The 18895-nt window shown below is 41.5% G+C and overlaps 1 protein-coding gene across 1 annotated transcript in view; it reads right to left on the reverse strand.

The window, feature by feature from the left end:
- Nucleotides 1–18895, reverse strand: part of LOC126253126 (rho GTPase-activating protein 6) — a 1197809-nt gene that overhangs the window by 274863 nt on the left and 904051 nt on the right. The window lies entirely within an intron of this gene.

Below are 18895 nucleotides of genomic sequence, written 5' to 3' on the forward strand. Positions count from 1 at the left end.
GCATACCTTAAGAGCTATGTGCACTTCTCCCTCTTCAATAATGTGAAACAAATCTTTTCTACTGCAGACTCTTTGCCTTCCACATCTTGAGAGGTGGTAGTAAGGAACAAAACAAGAAAAAAATATCTAATACACATGGGCTCTAAAGCGCTTACCTTAAGAGCTATGAGCGCTTGTTCGTCTTTGCAACCGTGAAATACATCTCTTCTATTGAACATCTTCGGTATTGTTAAACACGCCTCTTCCATTGAAGAAGTGCTCATAGCCCTTAAGATAGCCTTTTAGAGCCCACTCCTACAAGATCTTTTTACTTCAAATGATGGTTCCTGTCATATCTGAATAGGGCGTGTCATTTTAGAGATAACAAATAAAAATTCGTGATTTTTGTGACTGAGGGGATCCAAAAATGTGCATTTTGATGTGCAAAATTTTCTCAAAAAATGGTTTAATGGCCTCAAATAATTTTCTTTGTATTCCGTCTCTGTTATCAATCGCTGAAAACACAGAGGAAAAAACGTAAAAACTTCAATCAACAATATTAATCAAATCTTGCTTCGATTCGTTTATAGAAATCATTCTTCTGCGTGCTTTCTGGCCTCTGACGTACCCATGTGGTTCCTCAGGAGTACACACTTTGCCAGGAGCCTCTGTTCCTTGTTGTACACACCTCTGTGTGTACTGTCCATGACATGACTACTTTTGAACTTGCACTGGCTCTCGGACAAGCTTTTTTATTACTGATGTTTTGAGTTTAGAAGTAAGTGAAGGTTCATACACTGTTTCTGACCTGTCTGTGAGTTACAAAAGTGAAGGCGTATATGGATTTACTACAGGTATCTCTAGGGCGAACAGATAAACCTCCTCGTATATCATCATCTTCATTCTTCAATTCAGTTATCTTCTGGATCTCTGTTTTCCTTTCTTCATGGTCTTCCGTGCATAAAAGTATCTGAAGCACATTTCACTAAATGTGAACCACGATGAATGTTTCATTATTGACAAAACAGTATCTGCCTCTGCCTTCTTCTGGGATTTTAGCAGCTTCAGTTGATAAAGAATGTCGAGGGGTCCTTCCCTCCAAAAGAATTTAGATTTCATTGTAAACCAGCAGGGATAGTAAAATGCAAAAATGTATTCCGAAAGCAGTTGAAACGTCATAAGTTGTTGCTTTTAAGGCCATGTTTTCAAATCGTATTTGCATTTGTTAATAACCGAGAGTGGCTTACATGACCAATTTCTAATACTGCCATATCAGTTGGAAGTTGGCCTGTCCTTATAGCCTGAATTATTCTGTAACCATAAGCCTGATATGTAGAGAGATCTTTGACAACAGTTTCACTCGTTGAAACCAGAGGCTCTGGAAAGGAAATTCTGAGAAATGAGGGGTTGATTTCAAATTCTGTTACACTACCAAGTATATTGCCAAACTTAGCACTCCAATTGCTGTTAGAGAAAGTTTTCCCATCCAAGTGTTTGATCAAGTGGCTCAAAGATACTCATTTGTACGAAGAGCATATACCAACCAGATGAGTTTACGATTCAGCATTGTTCCAACTCAATGCATGACTCCTCCCTCCCAACGCGTGTTAAAATTCGTTCAGTCATCACCATCCGCATACTTTTACCAGTGCTGCTTTTCTTTAAAAAATCCACAAGATGGTTAACAATAACTTCAGCAGATATACTTTTTTAAAGTCTTTCTCTGGAGTAAAATGACAAAGATACCATCCACCGGCCTGACTGCAGACAGTATAATGATCTTCTTTCACAGTACTTGGAAACTGATTACTTTAGTTACCTGCTCGTAAAAGAACTTTAGTGGAATCTTGACGTCCATCAAAGAAGATGCATTCAATCTTTCCTATCCTACATCGATCATGAAATATTTCAAGTGATTCATGACTTTCCCTGGGGCCCTTTTTACTTTATAGCGATCGACACTGACAATGTTGAGTGTTTATGGAAAAAGTTCAAGGCAATCGTAAAATGCGTTTTAGACAGGTACGTGCCGAGTAAAACTGTGAGGGACGGGAAAAACCCACCGTGGTACAACAACAAAGTTAGGAAACTACTGCGAAAGCAAAGAGAGCTTCACTCCAAGTTTAAACGCAGCCAAAACCTCTCAGACAAACAGAAGCTATACGATGTCAAAGTTAGCGTAAGGAGGGCTATGCGTGAAGCGTTCAGTGAATTCGAAAGTAAAATTCTATGTACCGACTTGACAGAAAATCCTAGGAAGTTCTGGTCTTACGTTAAATCAGTAAGTGGCTCGAAACAGCATATCCAGACACTCCGGGATGATGATGGCATTGAAACAGAGGATGACACGCGTAAAGCTGAAATACTAAACACCTTTTTTCCAAAGCTGTTTCACAGAGGAAGACCGCACTGCAGTTCCTTCTCTAAATCCTCGCAGAAACGAAAAAATGGCTGACACCGAAATAAGTGTCCAAGGAATAGAAAAGCAACTGGAATCACTCAACAGAGAAAAGTCCACTGGACCTGACGGGATACCAATTCGATTCTACACAGAGTACGCGAAAGAACTTGCCCCCCTTCTAACAGCCGTGTACCGCAAGTCTCTAGAGGAACGGAGGGTTCCAAATGATTGTAAAAGAGCACAGGTAGTCCCAGTCTTCAAGAAGGGTCGTCGAGCAGATGCGCAAAACTATAGACCTATATCTCTGACGTCGATCTGTTGTAGAATTTTAGAACATGTTTTTTGCTCGAGTATCATGTCGTTTTTGGAAACCCAGAATCTACTATGTAGGAATCAACATGGATTCCGGAAACAGCGATCTTGTGAGACCCAACTCGCTTTATTTGTTCATGAGACCCAGAAAATATTAGATACAGGCTCCCAGGTAGATGCTATTTTTCTTGACTTCCGGAAGGCGTTCGATACAGTTCCGCACTGTCGCCTGATAAACAAAGTAAGAGCCTACGGAATATCAGACCAGCTGTGTGGTCGGATTGAAGAGTTTTTAGCAAACAGAACACAGCATGTTGTTATCAATGGAGAGACGTCTAAAGACGTTAAAGCAACCTCTGGCGTGCCACAGGGGAGTGTTATGGGACCATTGCTTTTCACAATATATTTAAATGACCTAGTAGATAGTGTCGGAAGTTCCATGCGGCTTTTCGCGGATGATGCTGTAGTATACAGAGAAGTTGCAGCATTAGAAAATTGTAGCGAAATGCAGGAAGATCTGCAGCGGATATGCACAGGGAGTGGCAACTGTCCCTTAACATAGACAAATGTAATGTATTGCGAATACATAGAAACAAGGATCCCTTATTGTATGATTATATGATAGCGGAACAAACACTGGTAGCAGTTACTTCTGTAAAATATCTGGGAGTATGCGTGCGGAACGATTTGAAGTGGAATGATCATATAAAATTAATTGTTGGTAAGGCGGGTACCAGGTTGAGATTCATTGGGAGAGTGCTTAGAAAATGTAGTCCATCAACAAAGGAGGTGGCTTACAAAACACTCGTTCGACTTATACTTGAGTATTGCTCATCCGTGTGGGATCCGTACCAGATTGGGTTGACGGAGGAGATAGAGAAGAACCAAAGAAGAGCGGCGCATTTCGTCACAGGGTTATTTGGTAACCGTGATAGCGTTACGGAGATGTTTAATAAACTCAAGTGGCAGACTCTGCAAGAGAGGCGCTCTGCATCGCGGTGTAGCTTGCTCGCCAGGTTTCGAGAGGGTGCGTTTCTGGATGAGGTATCGAATATATTACTTCCCCCTACTTATACCTCCCGAGGAGATCACGAATGTAAAATTAGAGAGATTAGAGCGCGCACGGAGGCTTTCAGACAGTCGTTCTTCCCGCGAACCATACGCGACTGGAACAGGAAAGGGAGGTAATGACAGTGGCACGTAAAGTGCCCTCCGCCACACACCGTTGGGTGGCTTGCGGAGTATAAATGTAGATGTGGTAGATGAACTGTGAGTCTCCTGTCTCCTTCAGTAATTAATCCAGCATCCACTATGTAGCTGTTGTAACGGCAGTCGTAGAACGTAGGCTGACGCCATATCTAATATTTTGCAATGCAACATTGCACAATTGTAAAGTATTACGCTAACTTGTACTTCAAGTAGAGGGTACATCAGAGTCATTACATGATATCTGCGAAGGTCTTCAGAATCTTCATCTTTAACATCAGTTGCCTCTGCATCTTTTTTCAGCGAAAAGGATTTCATTTCACTGTAATGTTAACTCTTCCTCCATTTTCTGCTTATATTCAGAAATTCTTAATTCATTTTGTTGCCTCTTACGCTTTTTAATTCGTCTTCTGTACTTAGATATGTCTTGTAACCAAATATGATGCAGTCCAACAGATCTAACTTCCTCTCTTTGACCTTTAATAAACACCAGTTCTTTGACAGGGATCTTCACGTCCTTACAACAAGAGCAAGAGATGTTTACAGTTAGCATCAACTGGACATGGACCCTCAAATTCTGAACATAGCTTAATCTCACACTTGCAGTTGAGGACGTCAAGAGTACGCGAAGGAACTTACCCCCCTTCTTGCAGCGGTGCACCGTAGGTCTCTAGAAGAGTGTAGCGTTCCAAAGGATTAGAAAAGGGCACAGGTCATCCCCGTTTTCAAGAAGGGACGTCGAACAGATGTGCAGAACTATAGACCTATATCACTAACGTTGCTCAGTTGCAGAAGTTTGGAACAGGTATTATGTTCGAGTATAATGAATTTTCTGGAAATATACTCTCTAGGAATCAGCATGGGTTTCGAAAAAGACGATCGTGTGAAACCAAGCTCGCGCTATTAGTTCACGAGATCAGAGGGCCATAGACACGGGTTCGCAGGTAGATGCCGTGTTTCTTGACTTCCGCAAGGCGTTCGATACAGTTCCCCACAGTCGTTTAATGAACAAAGTAAGAGCATATTAACAATCAGACCAAATGTGTGATTGGATTGAAGAGTTCCTAGATAACAGAGCGCAGCATGTCATTCCCAATGGAGAGAAGTCTTCCGAAGTAAGAGTGATTTCAGGTGTGCCGCAGGGAGTGTCGTAGGACCGTTGCTATTCACAATATACATAAATGACCTTGTGGATAACATCAGAAGTTCACTGAGGCTTTTTTCGGATGATGCTGTGGTATATCGAGAGGTTGTAACAATGGAAAATTGTACTGAAATGCAGGAGGATCTGCAACGAATTGACGCATGGTGCAGGGAATGGCAATTAAATCTCAATGTAGACAAGTGTAATGCGCTGCGAATAAATAGAAAGAAAGATCATTTATCATTTAGCTACAATATAGCAGGTCAGCAACTGGAAGCAGTTAATTCCGTGAATTATCTGGGAGTAGGCATTAGGAGTGTTTTAAATTGGAATGATCATATAAAGTTGATCGTCGGTAAAGCGGATGCCAGACAGATTCATTAGAAGTATCCTAAGGTAATGCAATCCGAAAACAGAAGTAGGTTACAGTATAATTGTTCGCCCACTGCTTGAATATTGCTCACCAGTGTGGGTTCAAATGGTTCAAATGGCTCTGAGCACTATGGGACTTAACATCTAAGGTCATCATTCCCCTAGAACTTAGAACTACTTAAACCTAAATAACCTAAGGACATCACACACATCCACGCCCGAGGCAGGATTCGAACCTGCGACCGTAGTGGTCGCGCGGTTCCAGACTGAAGCGCCTAGAACCGCTCGGCCACTCCGGCCGGCACCAGTGCGGGATCCGTACCAGATAGGGTTGATAGAAGAGATAGAGAAGATCCAACGGAGAGCAGCGCGCTTCGTTACAGGATCATTTAGTAATCGCGAAAGCGTTACAGAGATGATAGATAAACTACAGTGCAAGACTCTGCAGGAGAGACGCTCAGTAGCTCGGTACGGGCTTTTGTTGAAGTTTAGAGAACATAGCTTCACCGAGGAGTCAAGCAGTATATTGCTCCCTCCTACGTATATCTCGCGAAGAGACCATGAGGATAAAATCAGAGAGATTAGAGCCCACACAGAGGCATACCGACAATCTTTCTTTCCACGAACAATACGAGACTGGAATAGAACCGATAGAGGTACTCAAAGTACCCTCCGCCACACACCGTCAGGTAGGTTGCGGAGTATGGATGTAGATGTAGATGAACTTCTCTAACGTTGCTATGGGAGCCTCTTTCAATTCCATTTTTCTATATTCTTCAGGACTGTGACTCTAGAATTTAAAATTGGCACCACAAAACAACTATTTGCTAGCTGCCACTTTTCAAGCACTTTTGGATAAATTTCCTTTACAAGAGTGGCTACAGGGTAATTCCTGACATTCTCACCACTCTGCTCTCTTAGTGGAAGCCTATATTTTAGAACAGCACGCAGAGTTGGGATTTCAAAAGGCAGCATTTCTCGACCAGTTCCACTGAAGTTATTCATGTGAGTGACAGTTTCCAGTCTTGTCTTCCTTCTATTAGTCACGGTTCTGAATTTTCTGATTTTGAAAATGGCAGAAACTATTTGTTTTTGGAAAAAGAAAAACAGGAAATATCAGTATTTGTGTAATATTAGGAAAAAGACGTTCTGCTGAAAATGAGGATTGCTAGTTTAAAAGCTTTTACGAAAGGCCTAAAATTATTACTGATTTTATAATATATTATTATCCGTAGAGCCGAATCAGAGACAGAAACAATGATAAGAAGGCATTTCTTGAAAGGAGATAGTTTGAGCAGAATTTACTGAAACGTCAAAATGTAACGAAATTGAAGTAGCTATTGGTCAAGCAAAACAATGCAACAGCCGTTTGTTGTAAATATAATTGGGAATTCTTAACCAAAACACAATTTTATGACCACCTCTTTTTCGTAAAACGAAGTCAAAATATTAGACACGCCCTAATATCTCAATACTGACCATTCCTCCTTGGACACCACGGATGTAATACCTGCTGTTTTAATAATAAGTGACATATTGTTACGAGAGGTGCCGGAGCTGTGTAATTTTTTAATAAATCTTTATGTTAACAGTCTCAGTCGCAAATAGTCACACATGGTAACTAGTTTAGATCACATTTAACCGTCATCCTCACATCTAAAAATTAATCAGAATATTAATAAACAACTATTTCTCCAGATAACATAGCTTGACAATATTTGAAATTTAAAATTGTATCTGATTAGTCATGAGTTGCGAAAAGTCAAAATTCTTTAAAAACAACGTAGTCATAAGCTCTGAAAAATTAAGGAACAGGACTATAGTACACTTACGATTACATTCTACTAAACCCACTATTCTTAACACTGCCCAAGGCATCATGGATTATGGGCAGGGGACGGAAGCAGATGGAAGGAGGAGATCTGTCTCAGCTCCTTACGAATACTAAGCCAGCAGTAGGAACAAACAGTAGATGTTAATGTGACCACAGGGATCCTCATCTAAGAATACTAGTTTTCTGCAAGCTTTTAGACCTATGCACCTAACAGTAATCATCGTATCCAGATAATCGGAAAATTAGTAGAACACGTCGCTTATGAGAGGCGTTTTTAGTTTTTCTTGCATTTATGAGGCGCTCAGTTTCTTGCTTTATGTTTTGCACTAAATACAAAGCTGTACTCTGAACCATGTACAAGGGGGAAAAGTGATTGCTTAAATACAGGTTCATTTCTGTTACAAACAATAAATACCATTAGGGAGATAATGCACTTAACAATAATGTCTGTAGCATGTAGCTAAATACTTTACGAATTACTCCTCGCTTTTGCTGAGTAAATGCTTTAATTAAATATATTCCTCCAGAAGGCAGTGAAGGTCTGTGAAGTTTGACGCTGTTGTTGAGGTGCTAAGAAAATGTAGCCGTTGATTAAATACGTAGATATTTCATCATTAACAAATATATACAGAAAAACACGGTTATATATAAACGTGGGAAGTGGGGGCATATTGTATCCACCATCTGCAGTTGGCAACCCTGACCAAAGCGCGTTGAATACTGCACAAGCATACATCGCTGAATAGCAGAGAACCAGGCAAGTAGTATGTCATGGAGCGGCGTTCTGTGCAGACAAATTACGCTTGTGAAAACCTTTTTCCGAACTGGTTCTCTCACGGATGCTCAGGTTTAGCGCCCGTAAACCTCACACACACACACACACACACACACACACACACACACACACACGGATGCTCAGTGGGGATGGCGAATGACTGGTAATGATCACGATTTGGCACAGTTTCCTTACGGGGTTGAGACACTGAAGGGCTACTGGTAGTGTTTTATACCAAAGGATGCCCAGCCAGGGAAAAACTCTTTGAACATGCGAGACCCTGGAACGAGTGGTGTATCATTCGAACACAGCGTCGGACGTTCAGCTCTGCAACATTACGACTGTCGCGACGTTTGTTGGGCCTCTTACTGGTTGATTTGAAGTTTCATCTTCATAAAATGCAAGCGGTTCACGAGTCGAGGGAAATAATAGACCTGCCAACTTCACTGACATTCTTGGAATAATTGACTGAGAAGAAAACATTTCCGTGACTGGATTTGTTAATAAGCAATATTTTCGGTATTTGTCTAAGGAAAACCTAAGAAATTAAATGCATCATACGAGTCCAGAAGTTGTTGTATGGTGTACAGTTGTTATGCTTGGGGTTACTGGACCCTATTCTTTCGTGATGATCATGAAGAAGTAGCAACTGTGAATGTCGACTGCTGCTCCAAGATGTCACCCGGAAAGTCACCCGGAATTGCACGCAAGAGGTTGCTGAGTAATATTCGGTTTCAGCAGGACGATGCAATGGTTCACACAGCACGCTATACCGAGAAAGGTTTCTAAATTGTTTGATGTACGTATCCTGTGGTGTATGTCATAACCACCGTGACATTACAGGTCTAACGAGTTGCAGCGACCATCTCCAGTGAAAGGGGGGGAGGGAGGGGGGAAGTTATTATTTGAGACCACTTTAACACTTTGCAGATGCGCAAAAAATGGTTCAAATGGCTCTGAGCACTATGGGACTTAACATCTGTGGTCATCAGTCCCCTAGAACTTAGAACTACTTAAACGTAACTAACCTAAGGACATCACACACTTCCATGCCCGAGGCAGGAGTCGAACCTGCGACCGTGGCGGTCACGCGGTTCCAGACTGAAGCGCCTAGAACCGCACGGCCACACCTGCCGGCGCAGCTGCGCATTTAAATAGATTCATACTCTCGACAACATAGCACAAAGTTAAGAACTTTGATGGGCATCTGTCCACAGCCATACCGATTTCCGTATGGCCGTGGACGTAGTAGAGCGTTCGCGATATATGTCGGGTGTGGCGACTCGCTGTCCGCGAGAAAAACAGGCCGTGACGCGTACGTCACAGGACGTAACGCTGCAGGTTTTACGAGTGCCAGCAGCCGGCTATGGCGGGGAGCGAGTAACTATTGCAGACGAGTTTAATAATTCTTTACTGTGTGTTTAAATGTATGCAACTTCTCGACAGCACACGACAAAATTAACACCTTCAGTGGGTACCTTTTCAATTAAATATTGAGTTATCGTGGGCCTTGCACGGAGCCGAGCTTTCGCGAAGTATGGCGTACAAGCCAACTAGTATGACGTCACAAGACCGTTGCAAGGCCCGTATACTCGTTTTTCCCGAGCCGACTAGTGTGACGTCACAAGTTCGTTGGGGGGGCCGATATTTCCTGTTGGACTTGCACTTTGGCGAAGAGACGTGGCCATCCCGTTGCTCAGATTTAACAGCTCTGGGTTGTTTCCTCCAGAGGATCTTTGCCAATCGTTCGCTAACGACTGACGAACTTACGGCGTGAAATGATCGTCGTTCTGTGGGATCTGTCAATGATTGTTATGGAAGCCTTCCAGTGACGCCTTCAGCGGAGCATCCAGACAAATGGCAAGAGTTTGGAGGAAGTTATTTTCAAAGTATAGGGCGGTCTGCCGATATGTGTTACATACTATAGTCATTTCCAAGTTATGTACATCAATTTCATAACTGTATTAAATTGCTTCTTACGCTCACCACGTGTCTGTCATCATCTGAAGTTGGTAGAGACAAAATGAATCAATCTATACAAACTGAGTGCGTTCACCAGATATACAGATTAGTCGTATTATTTTAGTTGACCCATTTACACCTTAAATATAGCTGGTCGTTTCCTTTAACTTTTTTACTCGTTAATCTAGAGAAAGGTAATCATGATTGAAAACATCACTGAAGAGGCGGCTGTAAGCCGTGGAACTGGTAGTATGGTAAATTAAAACAAAGTTTTACCACCTGTCAGCAGTGTTTTCATTCATCATGTTGCTAATCAGATAAATGTGAATACTTATTTAAGCAAGTAAACACTTCCAATATTATGTTGTGATTCTTACAATATTTTGCGTAAATTTATAAGTGACTGGGTCGTAGAGATATTAAGGACTATCTAGAGTATTGTTTATCTGCTATAGTAAGACGCTTGCTAAAATTAATGTTATATAGATTAATCTTTGAGGTTGTTGTATTTTATCACTGAAAAAATTGCTAATGCAGGTCTTAGTATCAAACACTGAAACAATTCGGACCTCTTAAATCTGTTTTTGAAGGGTTTCGCAGGAAAGCTTCGTTAATCCACCCAGCAAGGAAGTCAAAGCTAAAGCATGTTAAATGCACCAGTTTGCAAGTAAAAAATGTAAAGTGCCCATTAACGAATCTTTAAGAATAAAGGTTTGGGTAGAGTTTACCATTTTAAAAGATTCGTTGCTACCAACATATCCTTTAACATCGTGTGTGTGTGTGTGTGTGTGTGTGTGTATGTGTGTGTGTGTGTGTGCGTGCGTGCATGTGTGTGACAACATTGTCTAGTGTTGGCCACTTAAAGTAAGTTAGTACCAAGACAACATAAAGACATTTCGACTGTGGTAAATACAATAAGCAGGTTCAGACGGATGTAGAGTACAGAAATGGATGAAGAAATATAGCTGCGATGGGTAGCATAATGTGGAAAAACCTGTCATGGACTTAAGTGAACAACAATATATGTGTATAACAATAAGGATATCACTACTAAAATAAGAACTTCCGCGCAAAATCATACAAAAACATATAGAGCTCTACGTGTTCCATGAATTTCTTCAGGCATTTTAAAATATAATTTTCGTCTAATACCGCAAAATTATAAACTTTTGAAAGGTTTCTTTATTACAGAACTGAAACAGTTTTTCGCAGCAGTAATAATCATGTCTAATAAGGTCTTAAAAATATGTAACAGTAACTTAAAAACATCTATCATCCACAAGTGTGTTGGATCTTTACTGAAGGATGTATCATCACCGGGATTTCGAAATGTGGTGTTACAGAAGATTGCTGGTTATTAGGGAAGCAAAACGAATTGTCAATGAAGAGGTGCTGAATAGAACTGTAGTGGAAAAAAGGGCTCCAGGGCACAACTTGAGGCACTACGTAAAAGTTAATTTAGTAATAAAATGATGTGTGCCTATGTGTGGGGAGGGGGGTCAAAGCTGCAGAGGAAAACCAACAATTGACAACAGTGAGGATGATCAGTCAGTGTAGGTTGCACTAGTTATGAAGAGATGAAAAGGCTTTCACAGAATAGAATAGCGTGGAGAATTGCGTCAAACTAGCCTTCGAACTAAAATCCGCAAGTACAATACCATCAGCGGGTTATGACTTCAGATACTTTTTACGTGTATTTCTGTTGAAGTCATATATTGGGATCTTTTAGTGAAGTGACTCCCTAAGATGGAGACAGAAGATGTAGCAAAAGTGGTTACAAATTTGTTGCGAATTCTGTTTATCGTTTTTATGGAATATCCTGCTAAACAAGGCAACAGTTCATTTGTGAGGATTTCAGGTCTATATAATGAATGCTCAACGTGCGTAATAATTAACTCTCTACTATGGAAAATATCCCACCAATACATTTGGAAGGAATGAGGAGCGATAGGAGAGATATAAAATTAAGTTACCGCACAACTACATGAGCAGGGAATGGGGAAATTTCTCATTTAAGCGGCTTTGAAAAGAGTCTGGTTGAGATGGGTGAGAGGATTCGTGACGGAAACGGCGTGGCTTATTTGAGACTCACATTTTTCTCCCATTAATATCTGTTGAGATTTGACGAATGTTGGTGAAACTATCTGCGAATAACAAAGCGTTGGACATCAAAACCTCATCTAGGACGTGGGGTCCGACGCCCTCCGATTTTATAGAATAGGATTATCTGCCATCTGTGGCAAGCCACACGAATCTCCTGACATACAGGTCAACGTGCGGTCTTGTAATCTGATGTTGCCATTGTCCAATTCACTAAATTTAATATACAATGGTCTCAATTTGTTGCCAGTAGGTGTTCGTAAAAAATTCGAACCACTTGCTTTGCCTTCATATTATGACAACGTAATACTGATGTATACAGTGATCACTACTAATATGTTTATAACGAGCTAGCGATAAAAAGGTGTCTCTTACATCACTTAACCAGAGCGACAGTGCATTGTCATTTTGATTTAATCTGCCCTAATTTATTATAAATTTAATTTCTATCGTGCATAGATAATAATAATAACTCCATGTGACTCAACAGCCTGCAAGTCTGTCAAGTGGATGTCACGACGGCGACTTGCGTCTCACTAACCTACCCCAGTAATCCTAAGGGTGATAGGGGACACACAGTTCAACGCGGAATCCCAACCACGTGCTGTTTCTCGCGAGTCTTCATTTCACTGAGAGATGAAAGCTAGGCTAAAGGCGGGATTCGATCCTGCGAACTTTCGGTTTTCTTCGTACACCTGTTTAAAATATTTGTCAAATCTGAAAAGGAAAATGAAATGACAACTTTCTCATTTGGACGCCGTATAAACTTGATGGCTTCTCAGCAGGAACGACTGCATAAAGTGCTGGGTCACGATCACTCTTGTAGCGAAGAGTAGACTTGTTACGTATGATACGCCTACTAAATGCACCACTGAAATCGAAATGAAGCGGCCACCCTATGAAAAAAAGTAAATATCTGGTTTTCCCTGGCTTACTTGCGACTCACAGCGTAAACACGTATCAAGTTTAAATATACTAGGATAGCTGGAAACCCTCCAGGTTTCCTATTACACGTACACAAGTGCTCAAAACGTCCATATTAACGCCTTCGGCGTTATTTAAGGAACGTCTGTCCTACTACTACATAATATGGAGAGCATTCTGTTTTGCGGACATCCCTTAAGAACAAAAGGGTCGGCGCTCCATAGACTTAACAACCTTTGTTGTACTTTAATCTGTATTACTAAACCTCTATCTGGGCAAACTCTTTACCAGTTGCCGGTTGCCTAGCTAACGGATTCTAGGAGGAACAAAAAATTTATCAACTTAAACATTTTAAAATGCTGCCATTAAGAAGTATGATCTTAAGTTAAAAGTCTAAGAGGAGAAGACAAGTTTTACAGTTAGAAACTGTGTGCTTGTCTGGAGGCAGCGTAACTGACTGCGCGCAAATACTCCGGACTATGAAACTTCCTGGCAGATTAAAACTGTGTGCCGGACCGAGACTCGAACTCGGGACCTTTCGCGAAAGGCAAAGGTCCCGAGTTCGAGTCTCGGTCCGGCACACAGTTTTAATCTGCCAGGAAGTTTCATATGAGCGCACAATCCGCTGCAGAGTGAAAATCTCATTCTGACTCCGAACTATATTCATGCAGTATTTGAGAATGAGAACAGTTAGCAACTTCCAACATACTTTACACGTAATTTTAAACCTTCACGAAACTTCCCCTAGCTGAAACATCCCACAATATCCCGAAAGGAAGAAAGTTTATCGCTTATTACATTTTCGCCATTTGAGCAATCAAACTTCAGCATCGGGCATTACGTTTTACTTTATTCCTTCTTTGCTATCGACTCCATTAGCAACATATTTCGGAGACAATATCCGCATATTGTACTGAATGACCCTGCAAAATTATATCACTGTAAGAGACATGTTTCAGGGTATATGACGTCATAAACGTTGGGATGCGTGATATATTAAATTTGGATTAAAATGGAGAGCAAATTGCCCAGACTATTTTCTTCCAGTATTTCATAATGGGAACACTCAGTGACTCCCAACAAAATTAAAGCATATATATAAATATATATATTTTCTCCCATTAATATCTGTTGACATTTGACGAATGTTGGTGAAACTATCTGCGAATAACAAAGCGTTGGACATCAAAACCTCATCTAGGACGTGGCGTCCGACGCCTTCCGATTTTATAAAAAATGGCTCTGAGCACTATGGGACTCAACTGCTGTGGTCATAAGTCCCCTAGAACTTAGAACTACTTAAACCTAACCAACCTAAGGACATCACACAAATCCATGCCCGAGGCAGGATTCGAACCTGCGACCGTAGTGGTCGTGCGGTTCCAGACTGTAGCGCCTTTAACCGCTCGGCCACTCCGGCCGGCCGGATTTTATAGAACAGTATATATATATATATATACTGATCAGCCAGAACTTTATGACTACCTACCCAATAGGTGGTTTGTCGACATTCGACACGGATAATAGCGACGACGTATCGTGGCATGGAAACAGTGAGCTCTTGGTAGGTCGCTGGAAGGAGTTGGCACCACATCTACACACACACGTCACCTAATTCCCGTTGATTCCCGGGAGGGGGCGATGAGCTCTGACGCGACGTTCAATCACATCCCAGATGTGTTCGATCGGGTTCAGATCTGGCGAGTTGGGGGCCAGCACATCAACTGGAACGCACCACTGTGTTCCTTGAACCACACCACCACACACCTGGCCTTGTGACATGGCGCATTACCTTGCTTAAAACTGCCACTGCCATCGGGAAACATGATCGTCATGAAGGGGCGTTTGTGGTCTGCAAACCAGTGTACGATATTCCCAGGTCATCACGGCGCCTCCACCAGACCCATGGATCCCACGTGAATGTTCCGTAGAACATAAAAGAGCCGTCGCCAGCTTGTCTCCGTCCCGTAGTATAGGTGACAAGGAGCTGTTTCCGTAGAAGACACTCCCATCGGTATGATGAATAAGGTATCGGGATTCCTCGGCAGGTGACGCTGCTATCTCGTGGAATGTTTTACATCGTTAGTAGGTCAGTGGTCATAATGCTCTGACTGATCAATGTATAGTGCATGACCTAGCAAATCCACAGTGACAGTCCCCTCTGTACTTTGGTTGTGTCCTAAAATTTCAGCATTCTTTTGATGACATGTGTAAGTGCATGTTCTATCCAGGTATTTCATTGTTCTCTGAATTTTTGTTAGAGGAGTTGCATCGTAAATCAGTAAAGATATTCCCCCTAACCTGACGCCTCTCCTGCTCCCTCTCATGGTTCTCGCGTGTGCATATTTTCTAATGAACCTGTCAGGGTACATATATCGATATCGCTACTACACATCAAACATCAAATATCTCTGCTGGACAGACGATCACAAGTGGCGCAGCCACTCCCCGTCAGCTAAGGAGTGGGGTGAGATCATGGAGTGAATATGCACGAGTTGGGGTGCGACCCTGTTGATGTGAATAGTATCGCAAAGTATGTGTTTGACGTAATATTGTGCTATACGAATTAATATATTTTTATGACGGTGCCCAAGCTGAATTTAAAAAAAAATGGCTAACTCGCATGAAAATGGGAATAGCTGAGTATGTACATGAAGTTAATTTAGTTTTTAGATCAACAGAGGGAGATTTTTTATTGACTGAAGCTATAAGACGCCAGTATTACTTATAAGAGTAACTTAGGACTAACTTTATCCAATAACGCTATAGGTAATCCGATGATGAGTCAAGACGACAGCAAAACATTAATGCCCTATCAGTATAGGGGGAGGCTGCACAATTGTTTGTGACTGATCCAATATGCCAATATGCTCCCCCCTGCCCTCCCTTCGTTCCCTTTCGATCAGTCCTTAAATGAGTTACGCGACATATTGTTGTGCTTTTGTTCATTTGTTTATAAACTTTTCTCTATTCTTTTTAATGTTCCTTACAAATGTCTGGTCCTATTATTTTTACAATATTATTTTTAACTTCACATGGTCGGCGTTCACACTCACGTAGAATTTTTTGGAGGACATCATTTACTACTGTAATTTCGGCCTTTGGGTCATTATCAAATTGTATTGCACAAACTAAAAAATATACAAAGAAACGAAGCACAAAGTGTATACACAGAGTCGCATAAACATGGTCATCAGACAGTTATAAATTTCTCAGTTTACTAAGCTGCGCTATTAGCTGCTTCGTGCGCAAACATTTTCTGCCTTGTGTATTTTTCATGAGCTACAATGTATACGCAAAGTAAGTGATTTGTAAGATTACTGTTGCCGTGTTCTGCATGGGCACCCAAGCTACTGTAAGACCTTTAGGACAGATAACATACTTATTTTCCCGCCACTTTGTTATAAATAAATTTTCCTATCCAGTCCCCTTGTACCTTACTACTATATCATCACATAAAAAGCTGTACGTTGTTAACAGAAGTAAAACAACGTCATGGTATTAAGCTCACAGTTGTTATCACTGTAATGTACTACTTCTAATAAATGCACAGAAAATTGACTTGTGACTGCATATCCGTGCCAATGGCTTCAGTTGTAAACGGTGTGTTATGACACTGGATTTGTGGCGATTTGTGTTAAGAATGTTAACGTTGGTAACAATCCACTTAATTTACATCATATCACAATGTACAGAATATCGCACGAGTTTGATGTTACGGTATTCCTAGAGTCAAAAGGCTTAGTTCTGATGATGTAATGGAGCAATGACATACAATGAAGCAAAATGAAAGTGATATGTTATTTACCATTTTTGTGATGGCGTTTGTTGCACCTCTGCATATGTGCTGTGAGCTTAATTTTTTGTATATTTTTTAACTTTTGCAGTACCACTTGATAATGGCCTAAAGGCTGAAATTGCAACAATAAAGTAAATAACTTCTACGGTAAACGGCGAACACGATGTTGTTCGAAAAGCAATATTTTCTTCTTAATTTATCTGTCGACTTTTGACGCAAATTTCCAACGCCATTACAACCACATGACTTTATCACCTGATGGCATCTATTGGTAGCTGGTTTTTGAAACGGCAGCCCGCCATCGGTTGACCAGCAACGCCAAGAAAGTAATTATGTGACAAAACTTGCATTAAGGCATTTTATACTCGATGTAAGCTTAATTGTGAATGTTTTCAAATATTTTTACTCTTAAAGTGGTGTTTCGTGGTGCTTGTAGTTTCGTGGAAATTATGTTCATTTTAACAGATGTTCTGAGGATGGGCGTAACGACTTAAGACAGTAGAAATATAAGACTTGCTCAGTGTTTACATAATGGTCGCTGGCCTCTGGTTTTATATAGCAACTTTTGTAATTAGATGGTTTTTATATCTATAGTAACATCAGGGAAGTAATACAGTATATTCTGAAGCTGTGTTTAGCGTGTTGTGGTAGACTGACGATGTCATTACAGAAACAGCAGACTCGCTGTAACGGAAGTCACTGCTGCAGTCTCTGCTCTTTCGACACTTACGATTAGTCAGGAGCTCAATTAAACAATAGAAAAGTGGAAAACGTCTACACTGGTGGAGTGCTTGCAGATCATATGAAAATATTGGATGGCGGCGCTATTTGAATTATCGCACAACTGTTCATTACCATCAAATGCTGCTGTAAAGCTGCACTCAAAGTCACTGAGTGGTTATCCTGGGTAGCGGCAGATGTCTCAACACGAGGTATGAAGTGTGTCATGTTTGTCGATTCGTCCGAATACCATCAAAAAATAATTGCAGCACAGTCATGCAACGTCTAACGAACATGACATGGGCATTAAGCACATTACATTATATGCAAATGATCAGCATTTCAGCGCAACTGCACAAAGTAAATAGTACTTACGCCATCCGCATTATGTCTACCAAAAAGCGCCAATTTCATCATTGAAAAACAGTATGAATGTTCGTTGCTTGTAGGAAGATCGTGTTACGCCTCGTGATAGAAGGAGAAGCGTTTGCGACAGGACCGTGGGCTATGCAAACTGCGGTTTACCGTGCCGCTTTATTGCTACGCGCGTTGATCGAGATCCCCCGACTGCAAATATGAAATCGATGGCTTCAGAAAACCTGTACTCAGTGCTGTGCACGATCTCAACGGCCGCACGCGAATAGCGCCCGAGAGGACAGACATATTTTTCAATTGGTCGCGCAGAATCGTACAGCCATGTCAGGTACCGCGAATTAGGAAATGGGCTTGTTTGCAGGAAGACATATATCCTCAAAAACAATGCGACGACATCGGGGATAACACGGACTGTCAGCACGGCGACCTTTGTCGATGCTCTCAGTGACACAGCAGACACTGGTGCGCCTAACGAAAATAGTGGACACCGGAGTAACATAACATCTTTTCAGACGAGTTCTGGTTCTGCGTTCTGCATCACGATGGTCGTACCCATGAGTGGATGATCCGAGGAGAATGAACGTTGCCAGACTGTATTCTTCATTTTCATGCTGGTCCTGCTCCATGCGTAATGGTATGGGGTTCCACTGTGTACACAAGACCACCTCTGGATCACATAGCTGGTAATTTATGACGTGTTATTTGCGGTGACTTTGCCGCATTTTAGAGATCTCCGTGACTTTTTCAGAAAGAGCACGAGACTGTCCTGATCTACCTCGACTGTTGCCCTGGACAGCACTTTCTCCAGGTCTCACCCACTGGAAACATCTGGCCATAGGTTGCCGAGATACTGGGATGCCACCGCTCGCCAGACATTACAATTGATTAACTCTGGCGTAGAACTGAAGCTGCATTACCCGTGTCTGCCATCCCAGCTCAGTTCGACTCTATGCCCAGCCAGAATAGACAGGTTGTTGCTGTCACAGCCGGCC

This window comes from Schistocerca nitens, chromosome 4 (genome assembly GCF_023898315.1).
Source record: "Schistocerca nitens isolate TAMUIC-IGC-003100 chromosome 4, iqSchNite1.1, whole genome shotgun sequence".
Taxonomy (NCBI): Eukaryota; Metazoa; Arthropoda; class Insecta; order Orthoptera; family Acrididae; genus Schistocerca; species Schistocerca nitens.